Source organism: Leptopilina boulardi, unplaced genomic scaffold (genome assembly GCF_019393585.1).
Source record: "Leptopilina boulardi isolate dan_hultmark-lab unplaced genomic scaffold, ZJU_Lbou_2.1 LbouV2_224, whole genome shotgun sequence".
NCBI classification, from domain to species: Eukaryota; Metazoa; Arthropoda; class Insecta; order Hymenoptera; family Figitidae; genus Leptopilina; species Leptopilina boulardi.
Window position 1 is genome coordinate 2937104 of NW_026137779.1, and position 18702 is coordinate 2955805.

Sequence of the window (18702 nt, forward strand, 5' to 3'; positions counted from 1 at the left end):
CCAACATCAGCGCCATCTTTGACCGTCTCGGTAAAGCTAGGTACTTCACGGTGTTCGACCTTGCGAGCGGTTTTCACCAGTTTAAAACACACCCGGATGACAGACACAAAACTGCATTTTCCTCACGCAATGGACATTTCGAGTATCGAAGAATGCCTATGGGCATCAAAAATGCACCCCCCACTTTCCAGCGACTACTCAATAATGTCCTAAGTACAATGCTCGACACGGAAGCATTCGTGTATTTCGACGACATTATAATTTACTCGGATACACTCGAAGAACATGATAAGAGAGCACGAAGACTCTTTTCCAAACTTCGAGAAGCTAATTTAAAATTACATACCGACAAGTGTGAATTTCTAAAAACAGAAGTAGCATATCTCGGCCATATAATAAGCGAGAACGGCATAAAACCAAACCCGGATAAGATCGAAGCTATTAAGAATTTTCCACATACCAAGACCCAAAAAGAAATTCGAAGCTTTTTAGGACTTTGTGGATAGGATCGCCGGTTTATTAAAGATTATGCTAAATTAGCCAAACCCCTATCTGACCTACTGAAAAAAGACAGCAAGTGGGAATGGAACGAACCCCAAAAGAAAAGTTTTTTAAAGCTTAGAAAATACCTGTGTCGCAAACCTATTCTGCAATAACCAAATTTCGCCGGAAGGTTCAAATTGACAACTGACGCCTCGGAGTACGCAATCGGTGCAATACTCACCCAGAAAAAGGATGGGATCGATCTACCCGTCGCATATTTTTCAAAAACATTGAATGAAAATGAACGAAAATATCCTAAGGCCGAAAAAGAATGTCTGGCAATTTTGTATGCTGTAGAAAATTTCCGACCCTATCTATGCGGTCGAGAATTTACTCTAGCATGTGATTTTGAACCAGTTCACTGGATGTCTTATGTTGAGAATCCTGGAGCAAGACTCATGCGTTGGTGACTCATACTCCAGGACTATCAATATAAATTCGAATACAAGCCAGGCAAGATCAACAGAATTTTTGGGTCACTTTCCAATAACCCCCTTCAAAGAAGTGAAACAAAAATGGATGCAACTTCCTCTTCGGACTCAGATTGGACCGATGATACTAAAGAATCAGATCCAGAAGATGATACCTCGCATCCGGAACTCAAAACAGAACGATTCAGGGCACTCCCTATTACCACACGGTCCTCTTTCAAAAATAAGGGCAAGGACAATGTACAAACGAACCCTGAAAGGAAAAGTAAGAAAGGCAACTCACAGGAAGTAACGAATCCAAGGACCAGATCATCAAACTCCTTAGAGCAACGACCCTCCTTGAGGCCAACCCCAAATTTCACGGTTCCTTCCAAATATGACCCTAAGGCGCCCCTAGTACCACCATCCATTAAAACCTTAGGTGGCCCCAGTAAACCTAAACCTTCAATAGGCCCTCAAGTGCAACCCAAGACTATTTTTCGGAGGCCGTCAGAAGTACCATCTACATCAGGGCCACAAGGTACAGTTAATTCCCCCACCCCAGGACCATCCTCACAACCTCCTTTGAGACCAAGAGGAAGACCTAGAGGATCCTCATAAACAAAGGATCCAAATGGAGACGAACCCTATGTTCCCCCTCTGAAAGTTGATCTGATAGACTTGGATGTCAGCTGCGTGGCGAAGCGACTGAAGAAACGTAAAATGAAATCGAACAACAATCCTTCTGGCGGAAAAGAAGACAGTTCATCATCCGAAGAAAATTTTCCTGACAGTGATTATGAAGAAAGTTCGGATCCCCCAGTGTTTCGATCAAGCAGTAGCGCCTTTCCCAGCCTCCCACCTAATATTGTGAAAACAAACAACCCTACCCCCGAAAACGTCCCAAAACCAGTTTCACCCCCAAGTCCATGGACACCACCGTTGTTAGACTCGTATACGAACGTTTATGTGGATGGTGCGTGCTGTGACAATGGCGGTGTACGACCCCGCGCAGGTATAGGAGTTTGGTTCGGCCCGGATCATCCCCTCAACGTTTCACGAAGATATAGAGGTAGACAAACAAACAACGCATCCGAAATCGGAGCGGCAGCCACCGCCAACCGACAAGCAAAGAATGGCCGCATAAACAGATTAAGAATTAAAACTGACTCAAAGGTTCTCGTCCAAGGAATAACAGGATGGGTTCCAAAATGGCAAACCAATAATTGGAAAACCAACGATAACAAGCCTGTAAAAAATCAAAGAGTATACAAGAAACTAATCAATGCATTAAAACATATGGACGTCATCTGGGAACATGTTCCTGGACATGACAGTGAAGAAAGTTTCCATTCTCTCGCCGAAGAATAAGTGTGTGAGACAGAAACTAGCCTAGATCGATCGGTCAAAAGGTTCAACGAAATCATAAAGAATCGTTCAGATCAAACTAACCAAACCTTAACATGGGATCATGAAGGGATGGATAGGACCCCTCGAAAGAAGTTCTACGTTTCTGATGGAGATAGTGATCATGAGTACTTGGAATATCTGAAAACCCTGGACCCTTGTCAAGAGAATGATGATGCACAATTTAAGGAAAGACTAAAAAATTTTTTAGAACAGCTAGACAAGAGCCGCGTTGAAACTCAAGAAAGTGAGAAACCCCCTTTACCGGAACTTGAACTTCTCCCCACCACCACAATGGATACCCCACTAACGAGTAATCCCTCCCCCACACGAAAAAGGAGTATAGTCCGCTTTAAAGACATCCACGAAGTTTTTGAAACCCCTAACATCGATCATAACCTTGCCGCAAGTTTGCCATCATTCACTCCTGGTCGGGTAACAATCCCCGAAGCACACTCCACCCCATTTTTGAGGTTTTCGGATTACAATAAAGGAAAACAAGAGGAAAAGGTGCGAAGAAAAACACAAATCACGCCCCGTAGATTAACCCCTACAAGTGAGTTCGGAAGTAAGACAAAAAGGAACCTCTTAATGGACCTAAACCTTCCCTATTGTGATTCTTCCTCCTCCCCTGATTCCTCAGGTAATGAAGAAGATAACCCTAACAATTGTGCTCATTTAAACCCACCAAACATTTTACATCAATGGGCAGAACCTTTAACTTACAAACGAGACAACTACGCCCACTTTATTTCCGAAGACTGTGAACCCGTTGACCCCATTGTGAAACTTTTAGTGGCAACCGAAAAGATCGACTTACAGGACATCAGAGACAGTAAACCAATTAAAGGACAGGTGTACGTCACTATCTGTGGACGCTATAAGGTATACTCAAATATTGTAAAAAAGCGACATTTTGACGAAATCAATTGGAATGACGTAATTACTGGGCTAACAAACTTCAGACATGCTATGACCTTAGACAATCAGAAACATTGCCGAATGGCCAATTCGGGTGACCTTCTAGGAGCACTCCCTCAAAATAAAATGACGGATTCGCAAATGCAAAAGTTGCTCTGAGAATAAACTCGCCAGGGCTCGAACTCGTGAACCTATGCTAATAACAGATACCCCTGCGCAACCCTTTGACAAAGTGTCCCTAGATACCGTGGGAAAACTTCCAACTACTCCCAACGGCAATAGACACATACTAACAATGCAGGACAATTTCAGCATTGCGGTCCCCATACCAGACACAAAAACAACCACCATTGCCCATGCCATAGCAGCAAACCTCTTTTCTGTATATCGCCTCGATGCGTCCTCACAGATAGAGGAGGTAGCTTTATAAGCTCCCTAATGCGGAAACTTGAAAGCATCTTTGGGGTAAAACAACTTACGAAATCCGGATACCGCCCTCAAACTAACGGAGCGTTGGAAAGAAACCGGATTATATTAAGCACTACGCTCAAGATTTTGACGATTGGGATCGTCTACTTCCTTTTGCAATGCTCAATTATAACACGTCAGTTCATGAAGCTACTAACCTAACCCCATTCGAGTTAGTTTTTGGACGAGTAGCCCGGATCCCTTCTTCCCTACCACTTGGACCAGAATTAGAAACCTATGGTTCATACCTAAAGGATCTCGTGGTCCGATTGCACGAACTTCAGAATCTGGCAGCCGACAAACTTAAAGGAGCAAAACAACGCTCCAAAGAATTTTATGACCGAAAGTCAAGGCCATCGAAGGTCAAGGTTGGCGACCAAGTCTATACCTATAAAGCGGTTAGGACGAACAAGTTCGACAATCAAGCTAATGGTCCGTACACTGTTGTAGGGTTAACCCAAAATAATAATGTCATTTTAGAAGATGACAATGGCGAAAGATTCGCCAAACACAAAGACAAGGTGATGGTTACCTATCTCTAACCATCACCTTCACAAAAATTTGCTATTAACATACATTATAATTTTTTGAAGAAAAGATGTACTTGGCACAATACTTAGTCATTTTGCACCTCTCCAACTCACTAATCGTGAAGGCGCAGATCAATCCAATCCCAATAGGACCAATTGACGGCCCCGGATACCAGATTACCCCACTTGACATAAGTAGTGGGATATATTACGAATATTCGGGAGAAGTAAGAAGGTCAGTCAGTAATTGGAGGATCAGCATCTTCCTGGACATCGGCAAACAAGTGAACTAGAAAGAACACGCCAGAATCTTCTTATATTGGTATCATCACAATTTCGAGCTCGGCGCAGTGTTCCCCTTTTTGGATTCCTTGGAAAGATTGCAGGACCCATCGCTGGTGTACTAAACTACGAAGATGGTGAACATTACGAAGCAGTTATGCAAGAATTAAATAAAGCACAAGCAAACTTATCACACCTTGTTGGAAAGCAGACACATGTGGTTAGGTCTCAATTAGAAAGTCTGCATAGTCAGGTGCATCACGACGAAGTCCTGCAGGAACTACACCATGCTTTTTACGCCCTAAATAAGGAATTAAATGGACAATTTAAACATTCCGAATTCCTAGAATACTCCAAACTCCTGGACAAAACTTTGGCTGCCATAAAGTTGGGACTTGATCACAACATCCGAACGACGACAACAATGCTAGACGCAGTTCACGATGCTAGAAGAGGACATCTTCATCCTGGAATTTTATCTTCAGAACAATTGGGACCTATTCTCAACGATATTAGAAATAACGCCACTGATGTTATTTTCCCCATACCTGGACCCAAGGTCAGCGTTGACGAATTGATTCAAGTAGCCACAACCAGTATTCTATGCGAGGACCACAAAATCAAAATTTGGTAGACATTCCTCTCCTGGAACAAGATAAATATGCAGCATACAAACTACATCCACTGCTGACCCTTCAAGGTGAACTTGGAAACGGATCCGCTAGGGCATACATGAATCCTACATACGACTACTTAATCGTTGACAAAGAGCAAAGAACCTATCTCCTGATTAAAAATGAAGATTGGGAAAATTGTAGAACAACGACATCGTTCCATGCATGTCTGAAAGGATCACCCATTTACGACCATCAGAATAGACCAATCTGTGAGGTATCGCTGATGACCAATCCCACGAACGAAGTATTAAGAACCTGTGATATCAGAATTACTTCAAGTCTACAATCTTTTTGGAAACCCTTGCGGACCTTAGTAGCCTGGCTTTATTCCTTGGCCAAGCCGGAAGTGTTACTGATAATCTGCCACTCTGCTTATCCGATCAAAATAAATGTCACAGGTACTGGGATAATAAGGTTAGCCCCAGGATGTTCAGCAAAAACAAAAGATATAACCATCCCAGCAACAGCAACTCAGATAGGCCAAACGGAGATCCTATATGAACCCGAGTTACACCTGGATTTAAAACGGATTTCAAGTATATTTTCTACCTATTCCCATTTAACAACTACGATGAAAGTTGAAGAGAATGTCCGAACAAAATTGAAGACTTCCAGTTTCGATACCAACTCCAAAACCCTGGAACAATTGGAATAAGAATTGGAGAATTTTGCGATGCAGCGAAAATGGAAAAACCACCAGTCAATCCTAGTCTACGGATCGTATGGAGGATTGATTCTTCTCAGAATTATTACCTTTCTTCTCCTGTACCGAGACTCAATCGCCAAAAAGATCAACATCATCACTAGTAGAAATAGACTAAAAAGGGATGAGATCGACCACCTTCCGAAAACAGGCCACAATTTAAGGAATCAAGACGTATACTCAAGTGTTCAGAGATCTAAGGAAATCCCATCAACATCAGTAAATTCGAAACAAGGAGTAGAATTCCTGGAAATGATCTCGACAATCAATGAACTTGTGTCACGCCAGCAACCATCGACTCATGAAACGCTTGAAAATGCTACATCAACAACCGGATCCTGACAACTAAATTCCAAAGATTTCGGAATTTTGGAAACATCATCAGCAACATCATCACCATCCGCTATTAGCGTCATTTTACCAGCGAAAAGCTGCCTAAAAAGGGTAATCGTATTACCCATACAAGAACTTCAACCAGTTTAGTTGAGAAACAAAAGAGTGTGCTATGTACACATTGCACCCATATATATGGGGCATTCTTTCTCAGTTTTACACCCATGCTGCCCACTTTATATTCAATCCAAAAAGGTTCAAATACCCCTTAAAATTTTCAGAAAAATGTAAGCTTTCGAATGGTGTGTGGCAAAATTTTCGAATTTAATATTATCAACATCAAAATTCGAAAAAAACAAAAAAAATTCAAAAAATTGTCAAATATTTAATCTTAGCAATTATTTATTGGGCTATATCTTCCTTTTTTTAACGCAGTATTGTCATTTATGTATTTTCACATTCTTTTATGATTAAAACCGTATTGTGAATAAAATATTTTATTTAAAAAATTATTAAATTAATCTAATTATCGGAATTTTGCAAAATTTAATTGAAATATTTTGTGTCACCAAATAGAAATATGATGTCCTCTACAGAGAATTAAAAATAGTTTTTTGAGATTTATTTGTGAATTTTTTGGACTTAAGTACATAAATTTTTTAAATAAACCGGTAATAAAAAAGAAATATTTATAAATTATTAAATATTTAAAATAATAATTGACACCTGTTGATTCTATCGCAATAGACGATCTGACGATGATTGTCAATTTTTTAAACGTCAAAATTAATTTTCAAAACATTTTAGATCTATCAGAATCAACAGTTTTGAATTCTTGACATCATTAAATGGTTATATTGATCGAATAAAAAGGAATATCTAACTGCTGAAAAATAATTTGATTGCAAATTGTGGAATTTTGTATTTAAATAGAGAAAAAGAAGAAAGAAAAACTACAAATAGAATTTAAAAAGGTTTATTGAATTTTTTGTTTTAAAGATTTTTAACAAAATGAAAATATAAAATTGAAAATGTTCTTTTTTTGTTGAAGTGAAGTGAAGTGCACAACGTTTATGATCAACGATTGAAATAGAAATATTTTTTACTTAGTAAATTATAAAAAAAATTTTGCTCACACATTTTTTGTTTAAAAATTGTTAATCCAAATAGGTTACAAAAACTTTTTTAACTAAAAATCATGATTCACAATGTACCGTTTTACCAGTTGTATGTTATTATAAATTTGAGTCGAAACTTGAACACAAAAGTTTCATTTTCCTGTCAAATAGCACTACTCATGACACAGCTGCTGTATATACTGCACAGAAAATGCTGGTTCCTAAATTACGAAAAATCATTCCTCAGCTGGAAAAAATAATTTATTTTAGCGATGGAGCAAAGCAGCACTTCAAAAACAAATACCAGATGTTGAATCTTATGCACCACGAAGAAGATTTTGGCGTTGCAGCGGAATGGAATTGTTACGCAACTGCGCACGGTAAAGGACCTTCAGACGGTGTAGGAGCAGTTTTCAAAAGGGATGCTATGCATGCAAGTCTTCTTTGCAAACCACATGATTCCATCATAACATTTGAAAAACTTGTTGACTGGGCTAAGAGAAATTCACAGAAGACTGAAATTATGTCTTATAATGAAAAAGATCATAACAGAACGAAAAGGTTCTTAAACGCAAGATTTGCTGTAGCTCCACCAGTTCCAGAAATTCTAAGAAGTCACTGTTTCATTCCAAATAAAAACGAATTGATAATAAAAAGATTTTCAAATGCTTCGGATATTTCGACTCTTTCTTATAAGAATATAAAAAAGTCAGAAGGTAATAAATCAAATATGATTTTTGTAATTTCTTGGACACTATACGACTTTTTGGTAACAAATTTTTTAACAATATCGTTAATTCCAGATTGTCAATAGTGTAACTTGTGACTGTTATGTGAAGTGAAGTGAACAAGCCACAAAACATGTTTTAATTAATAGTATTAATATTAACAATATTAATAATTATATAAATAATATTTTAACAACAATTAATTATAACTAATATTTGTGATTACGAAGGTATGTTTATTTGTAAATGCGTGTATGATGTGTATGATACTTAATAATATTATGATAGAATAGTGTGTATACGTGCCTAAAATATGTAAAGTTCGTAGTATGAGAATGAATAGTATCTTTAGAATAATTTAATAAATTTTCAGGTTTTCTCTTTAAAGATAGTTGCTGGACCAATTAATATTTTATAATAATTTGTTCAGCTCTACCTTTTAAGAGTTTTTCCTTCCGTTTATCGGTAATTTTGTGTTTAATTGACTTTTTTAATCTGCTGCCTCTTTTTCAGGATTTATATTAGGTCCATCACTTTAAATTTTTTAGTGAGAACGTCAAAATTGTAGTCAATACAATACTGCGTTAATAAGAAGACGATATGGCCCAATAAATAATTGCTAAAATTAAATATTTACAATTTTTTTGAATTTTTTTTAGTTTTTTTGAATTTTGTTAATAATAATATAAAATTCAAAAATTTTGCCACTCACCATTCGAAAGCTTACATTTTTCTGAAAATTTTAAGGGGTATTTGAACCTTTTTGGATTAAATTTATAGTGGGCAGCATAGATGTAAAACTGAGAAAGAATGCCCCATATATATATGACTAAAGTTTTTTTTTGTTGTTTGGTTAATTTTTTTTATTTTATTTGTTTAGTTTTGCCTTGTTTTATTTTTTTATATACATGAAAACCAACGATCGATTTCCTTAATCAATTTCAGCACATTCTCATGTAAAAGAACAGAAAACTCTTGTAGAGGGAGGCTTACATGGTCTGACCGCCGAACTGACACTTGGGCCGCCCTCAATATTTTGCCAGACATCCTATCCTACCACGTTGTTAAAGGACTGGGTGCAAATGTGCTCTAACGAGACATCATCACCTGTCTAATGATTTGTGGGAGTTTTGGGTCAGTGCCTGGTTGATGAAGAAATCGGTCGTGGAAAATCATGTAAAGATAATTGATAGTGTTATCGGGCGAATTTCACCCGATATTAATATAATTATTGTTATCTTTAGCAATTATTATACATATCATTACAATTTAAAAATAAAAGACACAAGAGAAAAGAACACTTTCCACGTACCTTGCATCGAAGCACCAACGTTGAAGGTCCCCCCCCCTTTTGTGTTTATAAAAGATTAAGGTTCCGATTTATTTATCATAATGTTTGATTGTTTTAAATCTAATTATTTCTCTATTAAAGGGGAGGGGGAACAAGTATCGCTCGTATTTCTGAAATTAAGAAGATATGAAAAAAAGAAAGGGAAATTCTTATGACGAATATTTTATTTTCAAAGAAAAGATAGATAGGAAAGATTACAGATTAAAATAAAAAACTAAAAAAAAGAGAGATTTTTATTTTTTTTCATGCGCTAAGAGGTGAAAGATGGCTCCCTGGTCCGAAGGTTAACTGCAGGCTAGACAGTCGGATCTAGCAAATGGCCATTTGCTCTGGACCAACCTCCTGCCAAATCCTCCTTAGAGGGATCCGAACCTTCTGAAGTAAACAAAAAGGGAAGAGAGTTCCTTCTGCACCTTCAAAATTACAGAGAATTATGACTCTATTTTGAACTCTGTATGGGTGATTCTCCCAAAAAAAAAAATTTATACACGTTTATCCTTTGTCATGCTGGAATAAAGACTTTCAAAAAAATACTTTTTTAATCAGTAATAAAATTGATGTAATGAAAAATTGTATTTATAAAAATTAAACTTTTTGAGTTAAATTTTAAGAATATTAATTGAATAATTAAAGATAGTTCTTTTGTATACTCACCATATTGGGTGACTCCTGTCTGCCTCCCACGAGCCCTAAAGAACTTTCAGGTCTCCCGCTGCATCCCTTACAACCGAGAAATCGGCAAACCCAGGCTAAAAAAAAAAATTTTAAATAAATAAATAAAATTTTACATATATATATGTTTTTCTCTCTTTATCAATATTTTTTTTTAACTTAACAACTCGATTAATACTCACAGGCGCCCAAAAACCTCGACAGATGTAAACCCGGTTTTTCTCGCATTAGGAATACTCCTGGTACCACTGACACCGGGTATATCGCTTTCGGGGGCTACTACTCCTTAGGATCGGGTCCAATCGCCATGGCACCCGATCGTCTTCCCGGTCGGGCGCCACTCTCCACTTATCAAATTCAACAAAAAATCTAAAAAAAAAATTTTTATTTTTCAAAATTTTGTTAACAATAAAATTCTTCAACATTTTTATTAAAATTAGTTATTTTTCAAAATTTTATTAAAATTATTATTTCTCAAAATTTTTTTTAAACAAAAATGTTTTTTTTTTTAAATTTTTTTGTAAAAGAATGCTATTTTCTCAAAATTTTATTGAAAATAGAATTCTTCAACATTTCTTTTTAAATTATTATTTTTCAAGATTTTATCAAAAATAAAATTTTTAAAATTTTTTTATTAAAAATGTAATTATTCAAGATCTTTAAAATTTTCATTAAAAGAATTATTTTTAGATTTGATTTTTATCAAAAATGTCATCTTTTAACATTTTATTAAAAATAGAATTCTTCAACATTTCTTTTAAAATTACTATTTTTCAAGATTTTATCAAAAATATAATTTTTCAATATTTTTATTAGAAATGGAATTATTCAAGATCTGTAATAAAATTTACATTAAAAGAATTATTTTTAGATTTGATTTTTATCAAAAATGTCATCTTTTAACATTTTATTAAAAATAGAATTCTTCAACATTTCTTTTAAAATTATTATTTTTCAACATTTTTATTAGAAATGGAATGATTTAAGATCTTTAATAAAATTTTCATTAAAAGTATTATTTATGGATTTGATTTTATCAAAAATTTTATCATTCAAAATTTTATTAAAAATATAATTCTTCAACATTTCTTTTTAAATTATTATTCTTCAAGATTTTATCAAAAATATAATTTTTCAACATTTTTATTAAAAATGGAATTATTCAAGATCTGTAATAAAATTTTCATTAAAAGTATTATTTATGGATTTGATTTTTATCAAAAATGTCATCTTTCAACATTTTATTAAAAAAAGAATTCTTCAACATTTCTTTTAAAATTATTATTTTTCAAGATTTTGTCGACAGTATAAGTATGAGTGTGTATTGTAAAGAGTGGGGACTATTGCACAGTCCTTTAAAACTAATGCATAAGCAGGTGTGGTCAGATTAATTAGTCGCTACTCAAAGTGATAGCACGGTTAGTAAATTGTCTTCCAAAAAGACTCAGTGAAGCTTTGGAAGGATTGATTATCTCCAAGTTTTTGTACTTTGCTTGTTAAATAAATAAAGTAGAGTTTGTTCTCAGTTGAGTAACTAACTCACAAAAATAATATTATTAGTTGTTTCTTACGGCGACAACAATTTTATCAAAAATATTATTTTTCAACATTTTTATTAAAAATGTAATTATTCAAGGCTTAGTAGAGAGGCAAATTTAGTTGCAAATGATATTGATTTTTTTGATGACAGGTATTCCAGATTCATCTTATTATTGCGTAGATTAATATTGAATCATATTAATAATGTTCCTATCTAGCTATAAATTAATTATCTTAATATTACTAAATTGTAAACATACTTAGTTTTAAGAGTACCTATGTACGAAATGGCTGGTCTTGTTAACTAAATAAATAAATAAATAAATCTTAAATAAAATTTTCATTAAAAGTATTATTTATGGATTTGATTTTTATCAAAAGTGTTATCATTTAAAATTTTATTAAAAATATAATTCTTCAACATTTCTTTTTAAATTATTATTTTTCAAGATTTTATCAAAAATATAATTTTTCAACATTTTTATTAAAAATGTAATTATTCAAGATCTTTAAAATTTTCATTAAAAGTATTATTTATGGATTTGATTTTATCAAAAATGTTATTATTAAAAAAAAAACAAAAAAAAAAGAATTTGTTTAATTTCTCAAAACTCTAGGTGTTTTTGGACTTACATTGGAAAATAAAAATTATATTCACATAGTTAATTGAAAATCTTTAATTTTAGTGCTGTAAATGCTACGTATGTGTTAATGAACAATGCGGCAGCGTTCTGAGCGCATCAAACGTTGCGGCAATGTTCCCCACTTAAAATTGAAGAAAGTAGCGAACGGCAATATTGCGAATGTTGCGAGTGCGTTAACGAACATTGCAGCAGCGCCCTGCATGTGTTGGACGTTGCGGCAATGTTCATAATTTAAAATTTACAGGAATTATTGATTGCAAATGATAACAATAGATACCTTATTTTGTGAGGCACGCTATTATCACTTGTAGGTCCGAAATGAGTAGGGGAGGATGGGGCAAGGATAGTTAAGGGGCAAGGATAGTTAGTGGCTCTAATACAGAAACGGCTCGTCAAAAAAACGGGTCATTTATCATGTACACTCGTCTTAACACCAAAAGATGACAGTAAAAATTTGAGCTTGCGGGGACACTATTTGTAGAAGCTACGTGCCCATTTGTGTTACATCTCAGTTTTGCTAAAATATTTTCACCTTATTTTTATTATTCAATCTTATTTTTGCGGATATAATTTATTAAATATATTTGGTTGCGTAAATGTTTTCTGGTGTAAAATTTTGTGCTGAAAACGAATATCATATTCGTTTTTTAAAAAAAAATTTTTTTTGTACTAAAAATTTGTGATAATTCGAAAAAAGCGCTCACGGGGCAAAACTAGTTAGTGCCTTGTTGTAATACTTATGACAAGGTAATGTCTGGCTAACACAATTTTTTAATTGCAAACGAAATGCTAATTGCTTTTTATGGATCGCGATTTAATAATTTTTTTGTTTTTCAAAAAATTCACAAAAAACATGTTTTTTTTGATAAAAATGATCATCCTTAACTGCTAAGTTGTATTAAACATGATTCGATTTAATTAGAACAATAATTTTTATTGTTATTTCTTGACAAATATAATTCGATACCTTGAAACAATGGAAAATCAAATTTCATGATTTTTTGTATCATTCTTAGTAAAAACAAATTTTCAACTATCTTTGCCCCACTAGTGGGGCAAGGATAGTTAACAATTTTTTTTTACTTTTCCAATATTATCTCGAAGGCATTGCAATCTACAAGAAAACAATGTATAGCAAAATTGTAGCTAAATAAACAGGCTTTCCAACGATACTATTCTTTTTCCGATGCCAGTTTAAATTTCACGGCTAGATCCAAAAATATCTTACCTAACTATCCTTGCCCCATCCTCCCCTATAAATAGGCATAGGAACCACATTAAAAATTGGACTTCTCGCGGAAAAAGAAAAAAAAATTATACAAGATAAAATAAAAATTTTGAATAAAAATAATACTTAAAATAAAATCTACGCGATGAGCTTTTCAGTGAACAAAAATTCTTCAGCTCCCATCTTCTTCTGCACTATTTTATTACGTATTCTGGGCCTAACAATTTTACATGCCTATGACAATGCAACATCAAAGTTGTAATTGTTACAAATGGAAAAAAAGGGTAAATGTACCTAAAACCAAAACATTTTCCAATAAGGAAAATTCATAAAATAGACCCAAGAGAAAACAAGCTTTTCAATATAACTCGTGCTTGATTTTATCAAGTGCATATTATTATATTTGGCTATACCATTGAAAGAAAATAGAAACTCAGCATTATTGGCATAGTAACAGGCCCAGAGCTCACGCCTTTATCACGTGTTAAAAACCCTTAGTCCACAGAATTTTCCCACCTGAAGTCTCTTAACGTTCATATAAAAGAACATCGCGGAAGTCAATTAATTGCAGTACAACTCTCTTTCGCGAGTCAGCTCTGAAATTTTTCAGAGGCATAAAAACGATTTTGAGACGCCGGGACTAAGCCCGTCCGTGAGTCGGATTTTCAATTTTTACAATCCACTACATAGATAGTGATTAAAATTTGACGGACGAAAATTTAAAGTGAATACTTCACGCCGATGAAGTCCAACGGAAGTCGTGTTTAATAAAAATCCAATAATTTAAATAAAATTAAATTATTGAATTTTTGTCTTTTTGACCGGCCAGTCCGCACGTGTGGTGCCTGCGCTGTTTAGATTCGGTGGACCCGTAAGTGCATTCTTTTTAAAGTCGAGATTTCTTTTTATAAAATAAATGTATAAAAGGGTCTTAATTGTTTTATTGTGTTTATCCCTTTAATTCATTTTCGAGTAACGTAACTTGGCAGTTTCTTTTAAAATAGGATACACGATCCCATAAAAATAAACGGAATTTTTTTTAATTTCGGCAGCTTGGTACCTCCAGGACATAGGAAATAATAATTTTTATAATTAATAATTTTTGGTTCGTGACATCAAATACTTTAATATTTTTTTCATAAAAATTTTCTGAAATGAATCATGAATATTTACTTTTTGTTCTTCCAATAATTCTTCGCGTAAATTAGAAGGTAAAGATTCGACAAACTCTTTTCTATTTAAAAGTGTCATTCTTTAGAAATTCCTTCTAAACTAGCTTGAATAAAATACTTAAATTTAACATCATTTATATCATTAAAGTTCATATAATCCTCTAACTCGAACAAATACGTCATCGGGCGTTTTTGAGTACTGACAGAAAATTTAGGTAATGGTACATCTTTCATCCATAAACTTCTGGATGCTGAATCATTACTTTTAATTTTATTAACTTTTTGTTCAATTTTATTTTGATTTTCTGTTATATTTTTAATTTTTAATTCATTATCTGTTACCATTATAAAATTTTCTTCTGTACTCAAGTGTATATAGTTAACTTTTTTTCAATATTTTCAATTGTTTTCAAAACATTATCTATAGTCTAGTCGACATTAAGTCTAACATTTTCGCAAACTCTTTTGTTTATATTTATACTGGTATCTACTCTGTCATTTAATTTAATCAATAAGAAATTATATATTTTATTATTCGCGAAAATAATCGGGGATTATTAATATATTATATAATTTCTTATTCTTATTTCATTAAGTTTACGTGACCCGTCGATTCTGAGAAGCAAATGAGTTCAAACATGTGGCTGATAAACTATAAACATAAATGTTTATGGAAGTATCACCCACATTCTATTATCTCTAATATAAAAGAAACAATAGTATTGTTAAAATTTAAAGGGAAATTATATCCTTAATTTCTATTATTCAATATAATGAAACTAAATTAGAGGAATCTTTCCAATAATTATTTGGTTTTTTAGCTTTTGTTATTAACTTTTCAAAATTCTTTTACTTGTTTAAACAATTGATTGTTTCTCGTTTCAAAGAATTTGATGCTAAAGAAAATAATGATAATAAATAAAAGAATTAGTAATTTTTATTTAAGTAATCAAAATTTGGTTTTAGTATTTATATTTATTTATATATATTTATATTTATATTTATATTATATTTATAAGCATAATTTATATATTTATATTTATAAGCAAATAAAAATAAATATGAACACACCTTGATTTTGTGATAATATCACTAGTAAATCGATTTTGCAATATTTGTTATATGTTTTTTTGAAAATCTACAAAAAAATATGAAATAAATTATTTTAACAATATTATAAGACTTTACCTAACAAAACTTTAAAGGGTTAGTTTCTTCTAACTCTATTCTATTTTTGTTATTCTTGGTATAAAAAATTAAACTTTAATGAGTCATCATAGTTTAACAATATATTGTTAAACTATAACACTTACATTAAACTTCAATAGATTTATCTCTGTAAAACCCTACTAGATAATTAATTTGAGTAAATTAATTATATCCTATTCTGGTAAAATTTTGGGTTTATCAGGAACATCTCTATAGTTTAATCTTTCAAATTGTCATGTGGATCGCCTATTGCAATGCACATGGCATATATGAATATTAAACAAGAATTACGATTTCATTTTTTACCACTTTTAGACAATCAACAGTGTTGGTAGAGATCGTTAGAAAGCCCCTGGACATTAATTGAGGCACCCAATCGAACAATCGGTTGCGAGTTCGGGCCGGACGCTCGGAAGCCAGTCAGCGTACGAAAATGTCAATAAAATTGAAATTCAAAATTTTAATTTTTTAAATATATTACCATATAGAAAATTAAAAGGCGCATCTTTTTTTGCTTAACTTTTTTTTGTATAATTCTGTATCTTGGATAATAATGGCAAAAAAATGAAAGATTTAAATTCTTGATTTTTATTCAATTTTTAAATATAAATCGTCATTTCTTCGACAAATATTGATGAATTTACTTGGAACTTGATATACACACGCATTTGGGTCTAGAGAAGATAATAGGATAATGAAAAAGTTAAAAATCATCATTTGTTAAATTATTTGTTAGTGTAAATGGTGACTTGTCGAAAATCGCGTGTTTTCACTTTCTATTAGAAAAAGTCTGCAGGGAATTTTAACTTTAAAAATTTCCAGTGAAACATTTTTGTTCCTCACATATCAAAGAAGTTTTTTGGATATGTGAGGAACAAAAATGTTTCACTGAAAATTTTTAAAGTTAAAATTCCCTGCAGACTTTTTCTAATAGAAAGTGAAAACACGCGATTACCATTTACACTAACAAATAAATTAACAAATGATGATTTTTAACTTTTTCATTATCCTATTATCTTCTCTAGACCCAAATGCATGTGTATATCAAGTTCCAAGTAAATTCACCAATATTTGTCGAAGAAATGACGATTTATATTTAAAAATTGAATAAAAATCATTATGCAAAAAAAAGTTAAAGGAAAAAAAGATGCGCCTTTTAATTTTCTATAAGGTAATATATTTAAAATATTAAAATTTTGAATTTCAATTTTATTGACATTTTCGTACGCTGACTGGCTTCCGAGCGTCCGGCTTGAGCTCGCGACCGATTGTTCGATTGGGTGCCTCAATTATCCGTGGCTTGACTTTGAAGATTTGTTTGTTGGTATTTTTTTGTCGTTTTGTTAAATAATAATTTATTTTATTGCAGATTTGGAAAGTCAGTTGTGTTGGTAGAAATCTTTTGAAAGCTCCTGACAACAGACTTTCCTCTTCGACAATTTATAATTGTTAATTTAAGAAGAACCAATCGTACTGGTAGAAATCGTTAACAATTGGTCTCTTAAAATTAACAATTTTTTAAATAAATTTTATTTTTAATTACGATTTAATCTTTGATATCTTTCTCGCCCAGAGATGCAGATCGTTTAGGTAGAGATCGTTAGACAGCCCCCAACAATCTGCACTTCGCATGTTTGAAAGACTTGACTTTGTAGATTTTGTTATTCTGAAGATTTCCTTATATTAAAATATAAAAGAAAGCTGTTACCAGTATTAAACTGTTCAGACCAAAGAGACAGTAACGTGCATTTACTTGGCTTATATAGTTGCGTCCCTACCCTTAATTTTCTGTGGTAAGTAAAATTCAAAATGTGCGAGTGTGTGAGTAAGAAATTTTAAATTCATTAAGCAAAAATCCGCGAGTTTCCCTCACCACTTTACGCAGGGCGATTCTCCCATGTATTTCTTACCGCCAATTTCTGCCTCTATTTGGATTTTTCGCGGCGTCTATTTTCGGATAGCCAATTACATTTAAATTATTTTCTAAGGACAGAGTTATTTTTCTCTCTCTCTAATTTCGTTTCTAACGCTCGACAAGAACAATGCCATTGTCTACCTGTCAATCATTTTCCTCTAACTGATTTTCATTTTCTAAAATCTTTAATTTCTCAAAAAATAATAATTTTAAAATTATTTAACTTTTACCATTAATTTTTAAATAATTTTTACTTTAATATAACATATAATTTTATTTAATTATTATTAATTTCAGCAATTTTTAAAATAATTTTTATTTTTTTATTTTCTAAATATTTTAAAAAATATATATAAAATAAATTTATTCTTTATAATAATCTGTAAAAATACTTTATTTATAAAAAAAAAATTTTTAATTTAAATTAAATTAATAATTCTCTTAATTCGTATTTGTATCTACCTTCTCTTTCTATTATTTTTGCTGTTTATATTTTCATTGTGTTATCTATAGATATCTTCTCTCTCTTTCTATTATTTTCAGAAATTAAATTTGTCTAGTTTTAATTCCATTTCTTATTGTAATTTTATTTTTAATATTTATTAATTTATAATTTCCAAATAATTTATAATTATTTATAATAAAATTTTTTTTGACTATTGAAATACCATTTCACCACGATATTTCTTATGACTGCTTTATAAAAAAAACAAATATTTTCTATTAGTAGATGAGTATAGCTCGTGATTGAACGAAGAGTTTTTAAAAAAATTAAAATTTGAATTTTTGGAAGTTTTTTGTCACAAATTACGATTTTTGGGACCATTTAGACCATATAAAATCGGTTGTAAT

The 18702-nt window shown here is 32.4% G+C and overlaps 1 protein-coding gene across 3 annotated transcripts in view; it reads left to right on the forward strand.

Moving 5' to 3' along the window:
- LOC127279862 (transcription termination factor 5, mitochondrial) overlaps positions 1-18702 on the forward strand; it is a 137073-nt gene that overhangs the window by 92525 nt on the left and 25846 nt on the right. The gene's annotated exons all lie outside the window — the stretch shown is intronic.